Consider the following 17,981-nt stretch of genomic DNA (forward strand, 5'->3'; position numbering starts at 1 on the left):
AGCGGCAACAGTGCTACGGAGAATAAATACAACTGAAAAAAAAATGTTTTCGAGCAAAACAGAAAAGAAAGCGAACTGAAAAAAGATGAACATGCAAGGATGGAAGAGCAAGGTGTAAAGTGGGAAATTCAAAACACCAAATTTTAGCGCATGGATACTTGTTAAGATTATCGCAAAATTTTGGCGTGATCTCGCTCTGATGCAAGGTTATCGTGCTGTTGTCGACCTTTGCAGTGAAAGCTGGGGGGAGTGCTCGGACAATGACTGGCACATGTACAGTTGCACAATATTCAACAAGCTTTCCATACGCGTCGGAATTGACTGGATTCCGCTATATTATGTGGCAGGGTGTGAGTGTTCATGGTGGCGACGCCTCGGCACGACAGGCGCAAACTGCTCCGAGCAATGTGTGTAAGATATGACGTAAGAGGTTCCATTGGGGAATCATGTTTTCCGTTCCCACAGCTGGTGGTGCACTCGTCTATAGCCTCTGTTTGTGAGGATTAAAGCGGCCAAATGAATAGACAATAAGTATGTGGATGGTCACGCTCATATGGAACACAGCTTAAGAATGAGGGTACACGTGCTCAGACAAGGAGTATAATGATGCGTTAATAGGTCGCAATGAACTTGCATGTTGGCTTAAAAGTTAAGATTAACCCTTCCTTTAGGGCTAATGGTGAAATCTTTGCGTAAATGGCAAACTAGCTATTTCCCCAGAAAGCGAGAACACCACTTCAAAAGAGTATAGCACGCGTCATCTAGCATGCGAGAAGAGACGGTCAAATGATTGGCGACACTGGCGCCTCCACGTTCTCAAAAACGTGCTCAAGTGGTGGAGCTGAAGCGTGTGTACACTACGGTGGCTCGATACTACGCTTCTCCGTACAGGGTGGTGACACATCCTTTTGCACCGCCATGTTGTGTCCGAACACGTAAAGGCGCGCTATGACGGGCAGCAGAAACTTAGATTCTTCGCTTCAGAGCAAGAATTTGTCATTTTCGCAGTTTGAACGCTTAATTGCATTGCAATATTTACATCTCACCTGAAAAACAGAAGTGGAACACTTATAGGAAAGCAATACTAGAATAAATTTCGAGCCCAGCAGATAACTGTAGCCATTTTTGGGCTTTCGCTTACGCTCACAAATGTGTCCTTCAAAAATCCTGACGCCATTTTGGGTAAAACTATAGCTGAGTAATGTCATGAAACGGCATATGACCAACCCAATTGAATAAATACGGCAGCGTTACAAATTACTGAAGGTACTAGTTATCGAGATAAAAACCGTGTTTATAAAAGTAAGAATGATAAAGAGCACTGTGCCAAAAACAGTCTAGCATTATCAAAGTGTCAAAAACCAAGCTAGAGGCCGCGGTTTCGATCACGGCCGCGGCTGCTGAAATTCAATGATGGCAAAATGCAAAAATTCCCGTGTGCGTAGATTTTTGTGCACACAAAAGAATACCAACTGATCAAAGTTTGTTCGAAGTTCCGCACTACGCTCAATAATCAGATCGAGATATTCGCACGTAAAGCTAGAGAATTTAGTATGTTCCTAAGTAAGAAGCAGAAGCAAGGCACGCGATCTCAGTCGTACAACGTTTAAACACTAATAAATGAGCACCGTCGTTGCAGACACTTAACCTAAAGTATAAGTCCATGCATTCGGCTTGTGAATATTTTATGACTGTGGTATAGCATAATATTTCCTGCCCTTATAAGTATAAAATTTGAATGTTTTGCTGAAAAACACATTTACCTTACCGTCTGTAATGCAACAACTCATAGATGAGCAAACCAAAGTGAGAAGAGCAGCATATAATGACACATCTTTCCAGACCAAACGGAAAGTTAATTGCCAAATATATAGCTGTCACTTGACTAAAACCAGAAGAAAGCTCCTAAATAATTGATAAGTGCTTCAAGGCAGCTCACTAACTCGATCACCTGCGTGAAGCCACAGGAGGCCATGCACAAACTTGAGAGCATTCACAAAATAAAGTTCAAGTTAAGCGCTTTTTACGAAAATGAAAACCGATCAGTCACGGATGACACCTGCTGGGGTTTTACTTATTCCATCACCCTCGTTATATCTGAGTGGTGCAACAGTGCAATTATAAGTGTTGAGGCGCAACACAACAAAACTCCCCAGTGCATGCGATTGTTGGAAATTACACATATGGTTCGGGCAGGCTTCTCATCGCCTTGATTTTAATTACTACGACAGCAAACGCCTAGGGCTTCGGAAAATTTACTGAGCACTGTTTCACAGAAAGAAAACTTTAGCGTGACGGCTTTACAGAACAACATTCTTGCAGACTTTTTCCTGCATTCTTGGTCACGGGTAAATTAGGTCATAGGTTTCGTTTTTCCGTTTAGCTAGTGGATAAAGGATATTCTACGATGGATCATATACATGTCATAAATCAGGTAATAGAGAAATCTGCGGAGTACGATCAACCTCTCTATGTGGCTTTCACAGATTATGAAAAAGCATTTGATTCAATAGAGATACCAGCAGTCATCGAGGCATTGCGTAATCAAGTAGTACATGCATACGTGAATATCTTGGCAAATATCTACAAGGATTGCACAGCAAGTTTGGTTCTCCACAATAAAAAAGAGATACCTATCAAGAAAGTGGTCAGGCAAGGAGACACAATCTCTCCAATGCTAATCACTGCATGTTTAGAAGACATATTCAAGCCCTTAGAAGGGGAAGGCTTAGGAGTGAGCATCAACGGCGAATACCTCAGCAACCTCCGATTTGCAGATGACATTGTCCTATTCGGCAATAACGGGGACGAATTACAGCAAATGATTGAGGACCTTAACCGAGAAAGTGTAAGAGTAGGGTTGAAGATGAATATGCAGAAGACAAAGATAATGTTCAATAGCCTGGCAGGGAACAAGAATTTAGGATCGCCAGTCAGCCTCTAAAGTCTGTAAAGGAGTACGTTTATCTAGGTTAATTACTCGCAGGGCACCCTGATCACGAGAAAGAAATTTACAGAAGAATAAAATTGGGTTGGAGTGCATACGGCAGGCATGGCCAAATCCTCAGTGGGAGCTTACCAGTGTCATTGTAAAGAAAAGTGTACAATCATTGCATTCTACCGGTGATAACATATGGCGCAGAAACTTGGACGTTAACAAAGAAGCTCGAGAACAAGTTAAGGACCGCACAAAGAGTGATGGAAGGGAAAACGTTAGGCCTAACGTTAAGAGGCAAGAAGAGAGCAGTGCGGATCAGAGAACAAACAGGGATAGTCGATATTCAGGTTGACATTAAGCGGAACAAATAGAGTTGGGGAGGCCATGTAATACGTAGGATGGATAACCGGTTGACCATTAGAGTTACAGAATGGATACCATGAGAAGGGAAGCGCAGTCGAGGACGGCAGAAAACTTGCTGGGGTGAGAAAGTTAGGAAATTTGCAGGCGGAAGTTGGAATCATCTAGCGCAAGAGAGGGGTAAGTGGAGATCATAGGGAGAGGCCTTCGTCCTTCAGTGCAAATGAATAGGCTGCTGCTGCTGCTGCTAATGATGATGATGAGTGGACAAAGGTGTGCGGAGAACGGGTATGACGGATTGTTTCTGGCGGGCATGACGTAGCACCGAACAATTGATTCCCGAAGGCATGACGCTGGGTTTTGCAACGAAACAATGGCATCTGGCAACAAAACAAGGGCATCTGTGTATATCTAATCTGGAAGATGTTGCTCGACCTCCACCCCATCTTGCTTATAGGATAAAATATATGCTGACTAGGCCATTGTCTCGTTTCCTTGCCTATCATCTACATCATAAAGTGCAGAGGCGATAAGGTGAACCTCTTGCGCTAGCATTTTTAAATGTTAGCTACCTCTAATGACGAAGAACAGCACGATTAACAAGCAACGAGAAAGAAACATGACAGGAACACAGTTTCTTTCTCGTCCGGTGTTTATCACGCTCTTTTCCTCAGTATGAAATACGAAATCACCCAGCATTCATTACTTCTACGCCAAGTGTCTCATCCCAGGTTAGCTCTTCCAATATTCTCTGTTGGCGACATCTAATGACGCTTTCTTAAACTAGAATGTGTTTTGATGCATTTTGTATCGGCACCGAGAACTGTCAAAGTAATGCAGTCGTCATTTGGTTTATAACCCTTCATTCATTTTGCAAAACTGAGCTGTAGGGTCTCCGTTCTCCTCTACCTTACACTCAGAACCCTTTATTTTCTTCACACCTCCTAGGGTAAATCAGACATCCACCCTTCACTTTAGCTCTACCATTTGAGCTCTACCATTTGAGCTAACCAGGCGGCTAGGAGTTGGCGGTGCAAAGTAGAGTTTATCAACACGTAGCAAAAGTTCGAGTTGCTTCGAGTTGCTGCTTCGAGTTGTTGATAAATTCTACTTCACCCTGCCGTGTGCTAGCCGCCTGGTTAACTCAGATGGTAGAGCGGCTGCCCCGGAAAGGCGGTGGTCCCGTGTTCGAGTCTCGGACCCGGACGAATTTTTCTTCAACTGCGAGGCATTTCTTTCGAGGAACTCGTATGAGCTTCCTTTGTAGCAATTGCTACGATTGGGGGTGGATGTCTCATTTTCCCCTTTAATTACTTATCTCTCCTCCTAGCGGGTTTCCGCTGAACTATTACGTCAAACACCTCCTAGGGTGATAAAAAGAGCATTGCTTACGGCTACGAACTCTAGCTGCTCATTATTGAGGTACCTCATATTCTTAAGCGCCTTTGTGTACCAATCTTTCGAAGTCTTCGAAAGGTCCAATAAACCATGTGTCGCTGCGCGGTCGCCCTTACAGCACAGGCACAAGATCATTCTGTACATTGTCTTCTGTGAGTGTCTGAGCGAATGACAATTTTTTTTCTTTTCTCTCCTTATCTATTCTTCCCTCTCCCCAAGTGTAGGGTAGCCAACCGGGCACGTCCTTTGGTTAACCTCCCTACCTTTCCCTCTTCGTTTCTCTCTCCCTACCCGTTGGATTAGCAGTATTTGGACAGCTGTTTTTTGTAGTGAATTCCAAGTTCTTTGTGGGCTAGCCACTCTGGACGTTAGCCATACGCAGCAAAATGCGGGTTGCATACGACCAAGACTAGAAGCGTGCATCCCGTTGTGGTGAACCACAGCCTCTTGAACACAAAGTTGCCAACGGCCAGTAAACGTTGGGTATACATAGAAAGAAATTGATCAAGGTCGCGCATGACCGATCAGGCACGGAATTTTAATGTGGGTGTATGCAGCACAACGTTGTAACGCAGCTTCGCGGCCCGCCGCTGAAGCTTCTTGCTTAAGCATGCTGGTCCATTGTCCGATAACTGAAAAACACCACCCCGGAAAGCAGTGGCGGACACCTCACTGATGGTCACGAAGGGGCTAACATTGATGTGCTGGCCGCAGAAGACAACAAAGTGAAGGGTGAGGATGAGAGAGGGGTGGGGGCATCGCGGCCTCAGGTGCAGCTTTCGGCGGCGAGGAGGAGGAAAAGTGTCGAGTTGTCGTCCTTTGGGATTGAAATATCCGGTAAGTTAAACCGGTGATAAAAGAGGCGGTAAGTGAAGGCGAGCGAGTGCACATTAACACACTTCCAGGAAATCGACCAAAGAAGTGATAGTGAAAGCCAAGCAATGCATGTGTGACACAATGGAGGAGATGTACATAGCGGTGATATAGGGCATAATGATTGACGTACTGCAAGGACGGGGGACAGGGATCGCGAAGCAGATCGTTAAAGGGGTTGCCGACCTGCGGAATGTTTCAAGGGAAGTGTAAATCACAATATGAACGGTGCCAGAGGTTTAAAGGCAAGGGTATGCAATTGAAAGGGCAGTGCGTGCAATAAACAGGGTAATTTGGACGCTAGGTAAGGCAATAAATCATTTGCTCATTGACATGACCCGAGAAGTGCACCGAGCAGGCTGCGAAGGCGCTTTTGTGCGTGACACGATATATTTTAGCGAAAGTGTTGCAAAACCGGTTGGACATCGATTCTCGGCAGGGGCAGTATGTTTTTTGGGCGGGACCCAGGCAATCGGCAGGGAAGATTAAGTAATGGATATAGCAGCACACCAGTCGAGGGTAGAATTAGACCAAAAGGAGTAGACAAAAGATGCACACAGGATAAGAATAGGAACGGTAAAGTTATTTGTTACATAAACATGCCGGACAGTCGCAAGCAGGCAAAATGGCTGGAAATTCGAACGCAGTTGACTGACGTAACTATTAACGTGTATGCCTAGGCCGAAACGCATTTACGAGATTTGGAGCCTGCAAATAGATTTGGAGCCGATATTGGAGCCTGAATTTGCCTGCAATTGACAATTTTGTATGGGGGGGATGCTACAGAATGACAGGGACAAGGTAAGGCGGAGGCGTAGGCATAATTATTAGGCAAGATATGAAGTGGCAAAGGGTAAAAAACACATTTAAGGAGCATTTATGGGCTAGTGGCACATGGGAAAACAAAAAGACGGCTTGGAGTAGCTTACCTATGGACATGTAGTGATAGCAGAGATAAAAATCAAAAATGGATTGAGTGCAATAAAAGCGATTTCAACCAGTCCAAGAAATCGGTCCAGGTGGTATTAGTGGGATATGAATGTGCACCTGGAGGATTTATACAGATATACTGATTACAACAGTTCTCTAGTGCTGGATCTGCGCGATGAACAGAACCCTATAGTAAACAGGGAGAATAAGTATCATGGATAGGTAACGTGACAATGCGGAAATAGGCAGTCATGTATTGATTACGCCTTAGTCCCAGAAGTGGTCTACGAACGACGAGACCAAACAATAGATAAACGTGAAAAAGATAGCCTGGGTAGTAATCATGAACGTTTAACCAAAAGTGTTGCCTGAGATACTGACACAAAACATGAGGCAATAGCATCACGTTTTTTTAAGAATGAAAAGGCAAGTATCAGAGATCACCAAGAACAGAAGAAAATGAAGGTGTTTCCAAGAAAAATCGGGGAATATAAGGAGCTCGTGGACATTATGCAGCAGGAAATAAGAAAGGCACGTCAAGAACATTGTCGGAGTGGAAAAGGGAAAACCACGTAAGTGGTGAAACAAGGAAATAAAGCAAGCTATCGAATAGCCTAAGCAGGCGTCTAGGCATCATCGAGAAGCCAGGAAGTTGGGATTACACGAAGAGGTCCTCCTTAGATGGAACAAATACCGATAAACGAAAAGGGTGGCGAGTGAGTTCATGCAAGAAAACATAAATGAGGAAGTTAACTTTGGGTGCATAACAATTGCTAAAGAAATAAAACCCACCAAAATAAAATTTAACTTAAATTATGTGTTTTGCGCTTCTAAACAATGATCTGGTTATGAGGCACGCTGTAGTCGAGGACTTCAGAATAATATGGGCCACCTGCGAATCTTTAACGGGCACTTAAACATAAGTAGACGAGTGCTATCGCATTTCGCCCTCATCAAAGGCGGTCGACATGGCCGTGATTTCATCCCGTGACAACATGCCTAGCAGACCAACACCATAGCCACTAAGCAACAAAGACGGGTGAGATATTATTAGGGATAACTTCCAAGGTAGATATACCTGGTAGCGAAGCTTCATAGAAGCCCATACGTTCAAAACATGGCGGTTCATCGGCGGTCCATGGGGCTTAGCGCCATCTGTGCGAGGAGGACACACTTCCGGCGGAAGAAAAAATATTGTGACGTCAATCCGTTAAAAACAGAAGTGATGTCATTTTGTTCTCAAAGGCGCGAAATTTGTTTTTGGAGGCCTGCCACTACAGCTGTATATTCAAATGACCCGCCCTACGACTTGTTGGGCGTTGCGAGCTTTCAGCGCGGAAAGCGATGCAGGAAAAGGTCTGCCGTACGGATGTCGAAATCGCATCCCTGCACAGAACACACTTTCTTTAGAGGCCGACGAAGGCTTTTGTGTACAGTGCTCGTCCTTTCGTCGGACGCCAAGCCTGTCGGCCAGCGCTGTCGCACGAAAACAACTAAATTAAACAATTATCTGGCGGTCGCAACTTACTGCTTTTGACTGAATAGGTAAGAAACAAGGAGTCTACCCGCGTCACCAAATTCAGACAAACTTCGGGAAGCAAAACAACACAACATGTGAGGGGGGCGTATTATAACAGGTTAACTTTACGAGCGCGCCCTTCTGCACACTTCAAGAGCTGCATTGCATTGCAAGTGATAGCGGCTTCAACGCCCGCCGCTATCGGTGGGTGCTCTTACGGTGGGCGCTGAAAAAAGGTATTTATTGATAATGATCAAGTAATATAGAGTTGTTCTTTTCTCGCCAAGCGTATAATTGATTAGGAATTGTATTTTCGTTGAATGAATTTTACTCTGTCTCTATTTATAAAACGCTTTTTTCTTTCCCAATCTTTGTTCCCTCCAAACATAGTCGCGCTTCAATCGCTGCTCCCATAACCACCCTTGCTGATGTCGGTGACAATTCGTTCCGAACCGCTTTTCGCCCCAAGCTTCGCGACAGATGTGAATCGACCTTGTAACTTCTGCGCAAAAGAAAGCGCAGTTCAGATACAAGCAAATCTAGCAACAACATAGAAGCCTCAGAGATCAAAGTTTATTATAGAAACCTTTTACTGGGAAAAAGCTGAAGAAAAGTACCCCAAAAACTCGGTCACACGACACGATGAGACCTCAATTGAGCTAATAAGAATCCTCGGTCCGCAGAGTTAGGCACTGCTGACTTATACCGTAGAACAAGTGGTTTAAAGGAAGCAAATTCTAATTTGGTGGCATGAAAGCAACATGAACCTCATCTACAAATGCAAAATTGATACGGACAGCATGAGCTCACACAGGCCAGTTACAGTAACGTCGGTGATATACAGGATGGCAATGCAAGCCATAAAATCAGAACTGTAGAAGTGGGTAATAAGAAATATGAAAATACGATGCAAGCCCTTAGAATATAAGGTGTTTGTACTAACTCGGTGCATAGAGATTTCAGTAGCTCAGATAGAGCATTATAGATAGCCTTTCTAGATATTCACGAGATAGGCAATTTTTATAGGACATTCTCAAGCACGAAAGCATAGATCACGATTGCGTGGAGCTGCTGAGGAGGATATATAGAGACAACCGAGTACAAGTTAAGTCGAAAATGTTATCAAGTGATGGAAATTCACAAAGGATTGAAACAAATATGTATTCTGTCTCCATTCCATTGTTGCTCATGCTTTATGATAAGGACAAAGGAAGACAGCTTGAAAACAGCAAGTTATGGTTTGATTTATCATACATGCGTAATGAACAAATGGTGCATCGCAAGGCCCCGCACTGATGTATGTTGGCGACATAGTGCTACTTGCAGACAATGCAAGAGATTTACAGACATTTGCGAATGTGTGTGACAACGTAAGGACAAATCTAGGCCTAAATTTAGCGCAGAGTAATCGGCAATTACAGTCTTTAATGAAGGGATGAATAATTTCGTGATGTCAGTTCAACAGCAAGTCATACCCATAGACAACCAATTTAAATACCTCATCGTGTGCGTAAACAAAGTGTATGCATATGTACACATCATTGTATAGATATCGCGCGACGCGTCGCCGGCGTCCACCCATCAAGAGGCCGCAACACCTCCGGCTGCTATGCCTATGCTGGCCGTCGATTCGAAGACGCCGACGCCAACGATCGTCCAAGTTATCCGTGCGCACGACGTCCGCTACAGTAGAGAGTTTTAGAATAGCGTTTGAAACCAAACATAAAGGCATGACGCACGTGCGTAGTGCTTCTGTATGCTAAGAAATACCGTTGTTGAACAATGGCAGGGCTCATTGCCCCCGCTTCAGCCTTATCAGTCGTGGTGGCTACGCTGAAGCTATCAATGATCACCCGTAACTGCTAAAATGAGGTATGACTTCCTTTAAAATCACCTGAAAGTTTAGATCTGGCCAGTTTCTGCAACGTGAACACAAATTAGCCCATTAGGGCGTTTTAACAGCTGACAAGCCCTTTTTAGTGCCAAGCCCAAAATAGATGCTCCCGCGACAAGGAGTAAAATAAGCTACAACCATAATTTTACCCCAGACCTCATTCAGCGGAACATTACGGGGACATTGCGGCAGTAAAAGGGGGTTTTAAAAAAATAACTGGCGTTGGGTAGATAGGGAGTGCTGAAATACGCCCATATCTGACCCGAGCCAAACGGCAAAAAAAAAAAAAACAACTCATCCACCTGCCCTGACGAACATGGCTTTCACTCCGAGCGACAATTTCAGTAGAATTATTTCTGCAGTCAGATTCGAAATATCCAGCGCAATGCGTGTCCGCGATGTTTTTCTGTTTCGAGTAGCCGCGCTAGTGCTGCAGGTGCTGCAGGGAATGCCGCGGAAATGACGAAACCATCGAAACAACGCGCGCATGGCTCTGCTTCGGATTGCGTGGCTCGAAGCGACCTTTACCACCAGCATGGGCGCATTGTTCTGCCGTCGGTGTCTCACGCAGTTTTGAACACCCAAGAATTCACCGTATAAGTGATTTTCAATGACCACTGCATGTTCTGTGCATTCATATGTGTTGTGTGTGAGCAGCGGCACTGATAGAAGTTATTGAAGGCCTCAGCAAGCCTGCGCCATGCGACGTGTTTCGTGTCCAAGCCTTGGGTTGTCGCCACCATCGAAACGGCGACAGCGCACACTCGGCGGCGGTAATCGAACCGCCAGGTAAGCCTTTATGTTGTAAGTTATATTTGTAACGCTTCAAACCAACATGTACACAAAAACATTTCAATCTGTTTGAAACAGCTCCGCTTAAACGATAACAAAGTTTTTTTTTTTTATCGTGACAGCTTCTCGAATGGGTAGCCATGGTAACGGCTAGAGAGTACGCAGTCTTGACTAGAAGACGAACAGTAGGGACAAAATTCGCCTGTGTCAAAGCTCCGTGTTTGTGCTCATATCGAGCTGCAATTTGTTGAAAATTGTAAATGAAGCGGTTTGATATCTTCAGCTACAAAAGTGGAGGAACTCTAGCAACATACCAGCCCGCGACGGCTCTATGAGGTAGGTTGTATTTCTTCATTCAGCGGCACACAGCTTGTGTTCACCAGGAATGTTTGGTGGAAATGTACGTAGTATCCCCTTGCACATCAACACTTATGCATGCTACGCACCAGTACCTGTACTGAAACGCTATTCACGTGCATTTAATTTACCGTAAACACAGATGTTATAATAAAGCTGTGTATTTGCGGCAAGTTGGTGTGATTGGCGTAGTGATTTCATTCGGCCAATGCAGGAGTGCCAACCTTCAAAGGTTGCGCTGCTGCATAGGCCTAGCTAATTCTGAGTGCCAAATAAGATAAAAAATATCTATGATGTGAGCGAGATAAAACTGGGATATACCTGCGCAAGGTAAGCAGGCAATGCAGCAGCAATAGCAGAAGCAGACGGCGCCGGCGTTGGTCGTCCGCTGTGCGGCACTCCCCACCAACGTCATCGCGCTTTCGATACACTTTTAACTTCTAAGCAACTACAAATTATTCAGACGTCTCCTGTCGTTTTTGAATTTAGATTATAAGTGGATAATATTCAAGACATCACCCAGTATTAGCAAGTAAACATTTTTCTGGTATCAGTGCAACTACCGTTATAATCTAGGTGGCGCTAGCGTCACCTGCGAAACCCGGCCCCATTGGCTCTGTGAATGTCACGGGCTTGGCCTCAGTGCAAGGCTTGGCAGTCAAGAACAATTTTGCATGATCGCCGTGTTTGTGGGTGCATTGTCGTATTCGAGGCGAGTTGAGCGCTTAGAGTGAAGCGAGAGTACTTAAAAATCATGATTTTAGATGATGAGCAACTTTGCCATGACTTTTAGGTCTGTAATTAAATAGCCGTGAGCGTTCGACATGTTCCCCTAAGCGCAAGCCACTACCTAAGAAGTTATGTGCAGCGCGGGGCGAGCTAAACGTCGCCGCCTAGCATTAGGCCTAACATTTTTCGTTCCATAGCTCTCTGTGCGGTCCTTAACATCCTCTCGAGCTTCTTTAACCTCCAAGTTTCTGCCCCATATGTTAGCACCGGTAGAATGCAATGATTGTACACTTTTCTTTTCAACCACGGTGGTAAGCTCCCAGTCAGGATTTGGAAATGCCTGCCGTATGCACTCCAGCCCAACTTTATTCTTCTGTAAATTTCTTTCTCGTGACCAGGGTCCCCTGTGAGTAATCGATCTAGATAAACGTACTCCTTTATATAATCTAGAGGCTGACTGGCGATTCCAAATTCTTGTTCCCTTGCCAGGCAATTGAACATTTTCTTTGTCTTCTGCATATTAATCTTCAACCCCACGCTTACACTTTCTCGGTTAAGGTGCAATTTCGTGCAATTCTTCCCCATTGTTGCTGAATAGGACAATGCTATCTGCAAACCGAAGGTTGCTGACATATTCGCCGTTGATCCTGACTCCTAAGCCTTCCGAGTCTCAGAGCTTGAATACTTCTTCTAAGCATGCAGTGAATAGGTTTGGAGACATCGTGTTTCCTTGCCTGACCCCTTTCTTCATAGGTATCTTTTTACTTGCCTTGTGTAGAACCAAGGTAGCTGTATAATCCTTGTAGATGGCGAAAACATCCAAGTAGGCCTCCTGTACTGCTTGATTACGCAATTGCTCTATGACTGCTGGTATCTCTACTGAATCAAATGCTTTTTGATAATATATGAACACCATATAGAGAGGTTGATTGCACTCCGCAGCTTTCTCTATTACCTGATTGATGAGATGGATATGACCCATCGTAGAACACCCCTTCCTGAAGCACTCCTGTTCTCTTGGTTGGCTGAAGTGAAGTGTTGCTCTGATTCTATGGAAATTACCTTGGTAAATATTTTATACCATACTGAAAGCAATCTAATAGGTCTATAAGTGTTCAGTTCTTTAACGTCTCCCTTCATATGGAGGAGTATAATGACGTTCTGCCTCCTCGTTTTTTGATTAAATCGACGGTTATTCTATCTTCTCCAGCAGCTTTTCCCGTGGTCACACCTTTCAAGGCCCTTCTAATTTCATCGCTAGTTAAAGGAGGAGCCTCTGTACCCTGTCCATTACCACTTCGAATGAAAGTAGCTTGGCTGCTCTGAGGACTGTACAAGTCAGTATAGAGTTCTTCCGCTGCTTTTACTGTGTCATCGAAATTGCTGACTATAATACCCTGCTCATCTTTCAGTGCATATATTTCGTCTTGTCCTATGCCAAGTTTTCTTCTCACTGATTTCATGCTGCGTCCATATTTTACTGCTTCCTCGATTTTTTCCGCGTTATAATTTCTGATGTGCCTTGCTTTCTTCTTGTTGATCAGTTTCGACAGTTCAGCGAATTCTGTCTGATCTCTCGAGTTTGACACTTTCATGTTTTGCGGTTTCTTTATTAGGTCCTTTATTACATGGGAGAGCTTACCTACTGTTTGCCTTGGTGCCTGACCTCAAACTTCAATTGCTGCTTCTGAGATCATCCTAGTTACGGTTTCATTCATTACCTCTATGTTGTCGTCATCTTCCTGTTCTTAATTTGCATATTTGTTTCCGAGCACCAGCCTGAATTGGTCTGCTTTTACCCTTACTGCGTCTAAGTTGGCCTGTTTCTTCTTGACCAATTTTATTATTTCTCCCTTCAAATTGAGAGAAATCCTAGACCTCACTAACCTATTGTCACTGCACTTTGTCCTACCTAACACTTCTACATCCTGCACTATGCTGGGATCAGCAGAGAGTACGAAATCTATTTCATTCCTTGTCTCTCCATTAGGGCTTTTCCAGGTCCGCTTCCTGTTGCTGCGCTTCCTGAAGAAGGTATTCATTATTCGGAGCCCATTCCTACCCGCGAATTCTACCAACATCTCTCCTGTAGTGTTCACCGAATCGATGCCGTAGTTGCTAATTGCTTGCTCACCAGCCGGCTTTCCCCCCACTTTTGCATTGAAGTCGCCCATTACTACAGTATACTGAGTTTGCACCTTCTTCATTGCTAATTAAACATCTTAATAAAACTTGTAAAGGCGTTTATTAGGCACCAGCCTTTTGAACCGACCGTTAGTTCAAGGCCCGAGCTCTGAGCACGAGCGGCGTTATCGAGGAGAGCGCAGGAATGATCGACCTACTAGAAAGGGCTGAAGAGCATGAACCATTATGCCGTTCGTATCCTTCGTTACAATCACCCCCGGGGGCGAAAAGGGAGCCGTCGGGCAACCTAACTGCTGGTCACTATGAGGGGGTCATAGTAGGTCTTGAGGCGCTCGACGTTGACAATGTCGCGTTCACGACGGCGCGTGTCCGTAGAAGCTTCAACTGGTTCGATCACGTAGTTAACGGGAGATGCACGTTCGACGATACGACAGGGGCCTTCATACTTGGACACTAGTTTGGATGAGAGACCAGGTGTAGCGGAAGGAACTGAGAGCCACACAATCGCTGCAGGAAGGAAGGTGGGTGCAGAAGGGGTGTCACCACGTGCGCTCTTTTGGCGCTCTTGGTCACTGGACGTAAAGACCCGTGCGAGATCGCGGCACTCTTCAGCATGTCTTGCCGTGTCAGAAATGGGCGCACATTCAGATGCATCCAGTCGGTACGGTAGAATTGTGTCGATGGTGTGCGACAGACGCCGACCGTACAGCAAGAAAAAGGGCGAAAAGGCAGTGGTGCTCTGAGTAGCGGTGTTGTACGCGTAGGTGACGAAGGGCAGAATGGCGTCCCAGTTCGTACATTGAAAGCATGTCAGCGAGCGTGCGGTTGAAGCGTTCTGTAAGGCCATTGGTTTGGGGGTGGTACGCTGCAGTTGTGCGATGAACAACGTGGCACTCCTTGAGAATGGCTTCAACTACTTCGGACAGGAAGACACGTCCGCCATCACTGAGCAGTTCCTGGGGTGGCCCACGTACGTCGCAGGATGAATCGTCGAAGCAAGAAGGAGGCAACATCGCTCGCTGTAGCTGCAGGTGGGACGGCAGTTTCGGCGTATCGCCTCAGGGGGTCGACTGTCACAATGGCCCAGCGATTTCCAGCCGACGTCACGGGAAGGGGCCCATACAAATCGATGCCGACGCGTCCAAAGGGCCGGGTAGGGCAAGGAAAAGGTTGCAGACCGGCTGGAGAGAGGCGGGGCGAATATTTCCGGCGCTGGCAATCGGGACAAGAGCGTACGAACTTGAGAACGTAGCTGTACATCCCGCGCCAGTAATACCGCTGTTGAAGACGCTAGTAAGTCTTAAAAACGCCGGAGTGCACACACTGTGGATCCGAGCGGAAAGCTGCGCATAATTCGGAACGCAGACTGCGGGGTACCACTAACAACCACTGGCGTCCGGCGGGATTATAATTGCGTCGGTGAAGCAGGTTGTCCCGAATGGCAAAGTGACGTGCTTGGCGACGCAACGTGCGAGTGGTGGGTTGTGCCTACGAGAGGAAATCCCAGCCGAGGATAACGTCATGAGAACACGAGGTGAGGATGATAAATTCTATGGCGTACAGAACGTCGTCAATAACCACACGAGCAGTGCAAGCCGCTAAGGGGTGGATATGCTGGTGAGGTGGAGCGCGCCAGACGCAGCAGGACACGCCGGCTACGCCGTGACTCCGGATTGTAGATTGTGCACTTTTCACCGGCGTTACTTAACCGCGCCGCGCGTGGCCGCACGCGCGCGTTACGCCGGACTATATCTTGCCCTTCGCGGACCAGCTCAACGTGTTCAACCGAACGAGAAGGGCAGCTAAGGCCGCTGGACTCCTTGACAGAGGAGACCACCCACTGCATTGCGGAGGAGCTACCTACGCTCGCGTGCTCTTTTGATAAAAGTTTATTCTCTGTCTTAGCGTACCGAAGCGTGAATTGTGATTCTGATTACGGAGACTGCCGTTGATCATCCGTCGATATCATTCGTCTGTGCACAGTATATGAGGGTAATAGTGGTAACGTCGACTTGTATGAACAGGCAGCGGTGCTATAAAGCCAAGTACGAGACCATACTTGTAATTGGCATAACGGCAGTGCAATAGGCACAACACTGAAAAACCTATTCTGGCTATAGTGCAACAGGTTAGGCTTCACGTATCGGGTATTACCTACATGAAAATAGGTATCGGAAGGATCACCGTTATTTGCTACGGCAACCCTGCTGAGAGTGTTTTAAAGTACATTTGAAACTGCGTTACTTCCTTACCCAACGACATTTCAGCCTACAGAGACAGGCAAGTGAAACCTAGCTGGTTCCACTAACACAGAGCACTTGCGAGAAAAATTTTTAAGAACATGAGACGGCCAGTTCTCGATGCCATGTACCATTGAGATAATCAAGTCATCTACAAAACATGTCGAAGAAAAAAATCTCGGCGCCAACAGAGAAATTTTATGGTCTCGCAAGGCAGCTCACTTGTACCTTCAACAACAAACGGCTATAAAGTTGGATGGTGTGGCAACCAACTGACGGCATAAGCCGAGACGCTTTTTTCCTTGAGAACTGAGGATGCCAAAGTAAGTTGATTATCTATGGCGCAGAAAAGGCTGTTGCTTAGGCTACCTAAAAATAAATTCACGGATGCTATATTTGCGGAGACAATGGGTTTTATTGCATGAGAACTGAGATTCTACAAGGACTTGGTGGGAACGTTGAAAATTAGATACCTGCTGTCATTCTAAAATTTTGAGGCTATTAGAAATAAACGATCGGGATAAGAGAACTGGTATATTTGAAATAGCGTTCAATGTCAAAGACATCCGAATAAGAGACAGCGAAGCACTAATGAAATTACTGATCAACGCTTGTGCGGAAAAAGATAAGGACGTGAAAGTTGCGCTATTATATCACTAGTTGAGCGCAGGAGTTGTCTTCTAAGTGTGGGATTAAGAGAAAGGATCTAGTTACTACCTAAACTCTGTTATAAAAAATCCGAATTTATTAATATAACCAGACAGGTGCCGGTGTGGAATTTCAGCAAAATAAGCGGAAGGTCATATAATCCAGCATAATCAATTTAATGATACACACATCTAATAGACGAGATTTAATCTTTATTTCTGTGAAGCACGTGGTCGAAGGTTCCATACCGGCCACATGTGTCGCATTATGATGGTAGCAAAATTAAAAATCGTTTTGGTACCGTACCTTGGACGCACGTTAAAGAACTTCACTGGTAAAAATTATTCCTGAATATGGAACCATTGCGTGACCCACAATCAGATTGTGGTCATGGCATGTAAGAACCGAGAATTTCTCCTATATTAATCTCTATTTAAATTTTACTGTACAGCGGGCTTCGCAAACCAGTTGAATGTTTGGCCTCTTGTTTCATGCTGAATATGTGAAGGGACATTAGTGGAGAATATCAGGTCAAGCTACGTTCAAATATTAGACTTCTGTAATAAGAAATCCGTCATTTCTTGCGTGAGCACATCTTTTGCACGCGAGTGAGTTACGAAATTAGAAGTTGCTCACCTGTTGTGTACTATGGTATTACTTATGCGAAGTCGGCACTGTCTAATTCACAGAGAGTGGCATAAAAGGAGGTCAACTGCCGATTACGTGAACTCATCCGTTCCGGTACGCGCGTTCAAAATTGGGAGCACCAGTCAAACCTTCAGCGGCAATTTTCTAAGCAAGAAACGGATATTTTGGCACAGACACAGCGATGATATTTATTTGGATGAATCGATCCAGATGATTTAGGTGATCGAACTAGCTATACATATTTTATTGCGCCTCTTTCAATTTATCATATTCTGAAGATTCCACCTTCTGGGCGCTTCGTGGAAATTCCATAACAGCAATTTTCTCTGGTGACGCCAATTTCCTCTCGTAAGCTGGGAAGCTCGTTACCACGGAACATCTTTCATGATGCAATTTCGTGCTCACCAATACTCACTTTATTATCAGAAATACGTGCACATTGTAATAAATTGTTAGGACGAAAATTGAAATTTGAAACTCACAAAACTTTCATAATTTTCACTCCATAAT

The sequence above is a fragment of the Dermacentor silvarum genome, chromosome 8 (genome assembly GCF_013339745.2).
Source record: "Dermacentor silvarum isolate Dsil-2018 chromosome 8, BIME_Dsil_1.4, whole genome shotgun sequence".
NCBI lineage: Eukaryota > Metazoa > Arthropoda > Arachnida > Ixodida > Ixodidae > Dermacentor > Dermacentor silvarum.